Here is a 6425-nt window from a genome sequence, read left to right on the forward strand (position 1 = left end):
ATATTCTTAAAGGTGGAGTCTTTTCTGGCAGAAGTGGTAAGCTCTTCCCTAATGTCCACTCTCTCCTTCCTCCTTTTAGTAATATATGTATTCTCAAGTTTTAGCAATGAACCTGATTGTTTATTTAGTGCCTTCATTTCTAAGCTCCATTTCAACTCCATTTTTTTTAAATGACCAGAGGGTGTTTGTGCTCACCAGAGAGGCAGGTAGACAGAGAGTGAGAGGAGAGACAGAGACAGATAGAGGGAGAAAGCACCTCCCCCCAATGGGATATGCTCAAACTTCAATACCTTCCCCATTTCTCCATTCTGTTGGGATTTGGGGCACACACACAATCATGTCTGGCATGTTTTACAAGCTGCCAAGGCCAGAATTTGAAGCACAAATATCCATGTGAGATCTAGCTGCCTTAACCACTGGGCTATGGGGCTGGCTGATCAACCTTATTGAATCAGGATCACAGTTGAATTTAGGAATCTTCATTTTGAATAGCTTTCTACGTGATTCCTAAACACTTTTAAGTTTGACAACTACTAAGATAGTGATTAAGATCATGTATTTGGAGAGAGATCTAACTGAGTTAAAAAGATAGATTTGTCACTGACTATCTAACCATTATTTATCACTTCTTACCTGTCCCTGCCCCATTTCCTAATCATTATGATCATTATGTAACAACTTTTTCTCAAATATTGGTGAATGGGTACATAGATATATATCCCCTTGCAATCCCAGACAGGAAATGGCTCCTTAGTGAATGTTTCATCTCCTTAGCTCCATGATTTACATGCATATTTTTCTGTTTGGCAGCCTCTTATTTTATTTTGCTTTTCTTTTAAATTTGTATTTTATAAACATAAATTATATAACTTTTTTCAACAGAGAACTTTAATTCTTTCCTCTGTTAAATATTTGCTCCCTTTGTACTTCCCACACACTCCCTCCATAAATATTAATATTACTCAGCCATAAGAAACAGTGAGGCCTGGGACCAGCAGTTAGTGTAATGGCTATGTCACTGGACTCCCACATAGTCGACCGCAGTTTGAGTCCCGGACCCAGCGGCTTAAACTCACGCTGGGCGCGTGTGTGTGCGTGCCTAAGATCCCGAGAGGAGAATGGAGGAGAAGGGATTGTGGTGTGGTCATCCCCCCTGGGGGGTGATTTCTCACTTTCTGTCTCTCTGTCTGTCTGGCGAGCACACACACCCTATAGCAAAAACCTCTCCAAAAATGAAAAAAAAAAAAAAGAAGAAGCAGTGAGGCCAAAGTTTTTTGATTCAAAGTAGATGAATATAGAGAACTCGATGTTAAGCAAAGTGAGCCAGATTTTGAAAAATATTTTATTTTTGTTTAAATCTTTTTTCTTTCCAGGCCAGCAGATGGCAGAGCAATTACGTTGCTGGACTCCCACAAGATTGACTATGGTTCAGGTCCTGAACTTGGTGCCTGGGAACTCACTTTGCACATGTGTTTATACATGCCCAAGATCCCAGGAGGAGAAAGGATTTGGTGTGGCTATCCGCTCTGAGGAATGATTTCTCACTTTCCCTCTCTCTTTCTCTAATGAGAACACATGCCCTAAGGCAAAACTCTCTCAAAAAAAAGTTTATTTTTTTTCACAGAGGTGGTCACATTGGACAAGGTCATGCTACGATCCTTCCCCCAGCCCTGCAACCAGCCAGTCAACATATGCCTATCATGTTGTAGTAGACCCAGGACCCAAATCCAGAGCCTTCCCACATGATGTTAAGCATTAAGCAGTACTTCTCTACTGCCTTCACCATTGCAGTAGGACCTTGACAGCCTTTCAAACTTCTCTTACCTCTAGTTTGCTGTCCTGACATGACGGCCTGATTTTTTTGCAACCTCTTGTACCAAGATAGGGAATGTTTGTTTGTCTTTTGTTTCAAAATGTGCTACATAGACCACCTGCATTTTCTCCACAGCTTGTGAAAAATGCTGATGTCTAGTTTCACAAAATATATTTAAATACAAAATTTAGGGATATAGCACAGGAATCAGCACTTTAGTTGTTTTCCTCAGATGATTTGTATGCATACGAAGGGTTGAGCACCTCTAAGTATACTAATGCTTTGCAGAAACATATTGACAATTGTTATAGTAAACTCACTTCCTGCTGTCATTAGGGTATAGATAGGAATACTTCTGAGAATTATTCCATGTACTAAAGTCCCAGAACTCACCCTAGTAAATCAAGATAAGCAGAGAGTTTCAGAGCTCCATCTGCCCTAGGAAGTATGTGTCTTATTCTTAGCTTTAGATGCTTGAGACCATTACTATGAGGATTTCTGCTGGCCACAACTCTCATAGAAAGAGAGCAGCGACTGATTAAATCCCTGCAGGGTTTGCAGAAGGAATATTTTCAGGCAACATCTTGATCTGCACTCCAGACTTAATAGGTTTCCAGTGTAACATTTTATTTTCTGAAAATGATGAAACTTTTTACTGCATCTCAAAAGCATTTCTCAGCCAAAAAGAGTGAATAATTGTTAGGTGAAAGAGATCTCAGTTTTGACATTGGGAAGTCCAACTGTCACTTTCTTCATGAGAAGGTCCTTTTCTTTAGATTATTTTACTCTCTTACCTAGTTAATCAATTCTCAATTTAGCATGCCCTTGAATCTTATTAGACAAGGACAAGATAAACTAGTTTGTAGTTTCCAAGTTGATTTTTATTGTCCTTGTGATAAAAGTTGTAGTTTCTTTGGATAATTTCACTTCTCAGTATCTTTTTTAGTCACAAAATATCAATATTATTACCTACAGTACCAATAAAACAGAACCTTTATGAAAATACCAAATAGCTTTAAGTACTAAGTGTACACTACACAATCCTTTGCCATCTATGACTCTCTTAGTCTGTTTTGTGACTTCTATAACAAAATACCACAAACTGGGCAATATGCAATTGACAGAAACTTATTGGTTCATAGTTCTGAAGCCTGAGAATTATGAAATCAAGGTGCTAGCAACTGGCAAGTGTCTTTTTGTTATGTAGTAATACGGCAGATGTCATCACATGGTGGAAGGGCAAAGAGAGCATGAGAAACAGCAAGAGGGCATTAATTCACTCCCCTGAGAAGGAACACATTTCTGCATTAATGACAGCAGTCCATTCATATGAGAAGAGTAGAGGTCCTGCTCTGTCATACTGCTAGAATAACTAAATTTCTTTTTTAAAGTAATTGTTTACTTGTTTTGTTTTTGTAAGAAGGCACATGTGTTCACCAGAGAAAATTAGAGATAAAGAGGAGAGAGAGAGAAAGAGAGAGAGAGAGAGGAAGAGAGAGAGAGAGAACCTCTCCCCTATGGGATGTTGTCATACCATAATCCTTTTCCTCCAGTTCTCCATCTTATCAGAATTTAGGACACACACACAGACATGTATATACCTGATGTGTTTGTCAAGCTACCAGAGCTGAGATTCAACTGCGGTCAGCTATGTAGAATCCAATTTTTTTTTTTTTTTTTGGAGAGGTTTCTGCTGTAGGGCACATGCACTGATGACAGAGAGACAGAAAGCAAAAAATCACCCCTCAGGAGAGATGGCCACACCACAATCCTTTCTCCTCCATTTTCCTCTAGATATCTTGGGCACGCATGCACACGTGCCCAGCGTGAGTTTAAGCTATGAGGTCCGGGACTCCAACCATAGTCAACTACAGGGGAGTCCAACGACATAGCCATAATGCCAATTGCTGGACTATGGAATCGTTAACTGTTGGACTGCAAAGCCAGCTCAATAGCAAGTAAATTTCAATGTTTGGAAAGGACAAATATTCAAACCATGGCATTGATTTCATATTAAATTTTAAATAATTTGGCAATGATCACTAATAGTCACTTATCACTTTCTATATGCCTAGCACCATCAAAATACTTTAAATATAATATCATATATTATCTTCACTTCACGAAAGGACACTGAAGCTTAGAAAGTTAAGTAACTTTCCAGGGTCACAGAGCTAGTAAGTAGAAGAGTTAGAATTTTAACTATTAACCAGTATGCTTTTTTTTTTTTGAGAGTTTTTTTTTTTTTCATTTTTCTTTTTTTCCTATAGGGTGTGTGTGCTTGCCAGACAGAGAGAGAGAGAGACATAGAGACAGAAAGTGAGAAATCACCCCCCAGGAGGGATGGCCACGCTGCAATCCCTTCATCTCCACTCTCCTCTCAGGATCGTGGGCATGCACACACACGCACCCGGCCTGAGTTTAAGTCACCGGGTCCGGGACTCGAACTGCGGTGGTAGTCCAGTGACATAGCCATTACTCAAACTGCTGGTCCCTCAGTATGCTTTTTATATTAGTCATATCCATGAACAGTGCAAACTCTGGCAAACACAAATAGCATAGTAATTTATATTGACTTGTATTAGTCATTTTTATTTGAGAGGAAAAGAATAGCATAAATTCATCTTTGTGCCTAAAAAGCAGAGAGGGTCCACCTGTTGTGATTTCAGAAGATACAAAGGAATCCTCAACCCAAATTGTCTTTCTTTTTTAAGGATTTTTTTTCAACCACCTATTGGCTATATCATATTCCATCATTTTAAATGTAGGAGCTTTATTCAAGGAAGGTGACAAGACTGGAGATAGGCAATTATTGTCAGAGTACCCAAAGTACTTTGCATACTTACCCATTTAATATTCATAGCAGAATGTTAACAGAGGTTAACTTTAAAAACGTGTGGGAGGGACCAGCAGTTAGTATAATGGCTATGTCACTGAACTCCCACGTAGTCGACCAGAGTTTGAGTCCCAGACCTGGTGACTTAAATAAATAAATAAATAAATAAATAAATAAATAAATAAATAAATAAATGTGTGGGAGTCAGAGACCTAAGTCAGCATGATGTGGTGGCTAGGGAGCTGGACATCCATGTAGCCAACCAGACCTTGTGTCTTGTTTTCTCACTTTCTTTCTTTCTCTCTGACTTTCTCTGTTGAGTGCTTGTGCCCTATAGCAAATTAACAGAAATAAAAATGATGAGAATAAGAATAAATAAAAATTTCTTTGAAAAAATTAAGACTATAAATATATACAAAAATTGATAACAAATATTATATTTACATGTGCTAGAATAAAGACTACTTGTCTTTCTCTTTCTTTGTTAATTACTAAAGAATATGCATACTTGCTAGAGAAAGATAGAGAACTAGAGAGAGACAAAAAGAGAGGGAGAAAACACTCCACAATGAGATATGGTTATGCTCCAGAAAAAATTAAGACTATAAATATATACAAAAATTGATAACAAATATTATATTTACATGTGCTAGAATAAAGACTACTTGTCTTTCTCTTTCTTTGTTAATTACTAAAGAATATGCATACTTGCTAGAGAAAGATAGAGAACTAGAGAGAGACAAAAAGAGAGGGAGAAAACACTCCACAATGAGATATGGTTATGCTCCAATCCCATCTCCTCTATTTCTTTACCCTATCAGGATTTGGGGCAAGCACACACACATGCCTAGCATGTTTTTAAGCTGCCAGGCCAGCATTCAAACTGTGATTGGCCATGTGGGATACAATTCTCTTAAACATTAGGTTGCAGGACATCTTCCTTTTTAAGAAAATGTTTTTCTGTACTTTCTAAAATTTCAACAGTGAATGCATATTCTTTTGAAGACTTTATTTTAAAATAATGATGCCTTATTTTATTACATTTAATTGTCACACATCTTTATAGTGTACAATAGAATATTTCAAAGCATGCATGCAGTGCATGGACTCAAATTAAAGACCTTACCATATGTATCATTTTCAACAGAGAGCTTTACAACATTAGGTCTGTTAAATATTTGTTTTTCTGGATCCCCATCCCACTCCTTATTATTCACCTCCTACTATACAATGTCTAGTGTGTCTACACTTGTCCTCTCTACTATTATGTCGTGGAGGTTTTCAATTTTTGCCACAGATTACAGACATTTGGTATATATTGAGTGGGATATATAATGTCTGTCTTTTATAATCTAGTTTGCTTCTCTTAGCATTGAATCTATGGCCATCTACTTTGTATCAAGCAACAGATTTCATTAGTCTTTATGACTGAGTAGTATTACATAGCGTGTATGTGCTACACAGCTACACTTTTTCCTTTGAGTTGATTCCACTCCTCAGTAGTTGCAAATAATGCTGTAAAAATGTAGTTTTTTTCCCAATGGCTTTTAGGCCATTCATTTTCCTTCCTTAGAAAGTTGTTTATTCAGTTCATTTGCCCATTTTTAAATTGGATTATTCATTTTCTTGTAGGTAAACTGTTTGAGTTAGCAACATATTCTGGTTATCAGTCCCTTATCTGTGTTATAGTTTGCAAATAATTTCTCCTATTTTGTGGGATGTCTGTTAGGTCCATTTGGCTTATGGTATTATTTAGTCCTTTTTTCTCTTTGTTCA

General features: G+C 37.5%; 1 pseudogene; it reads right to left on the bottom strand.

Annotated features, from left to right (window-relative positions):
* LOC102477333 (choline/ethanolamine kinase-like) overlaps window positions 1-648 on the bottom strand; it is a 10637-nt pseudogene extending 9989 nt beyond the window's left edge.
* Window positions 649-6425: the final 5777 nt, after the last annotated feature.

Source organism: Tupaia chinensis, unplaced genomic scaffold (assembly GCF_000334495.1).
Source record: "Tupaia chinensis unplaced genomic scaffold, TupChi_1.0 Scaffold149552_1, whole genome shotgun sequence".
NCBI lineage: Eukaryota > Metazoa > Chordata > Mammalia > Scandentia > Tupaiidae > Tupaia > Tupaia belangeri.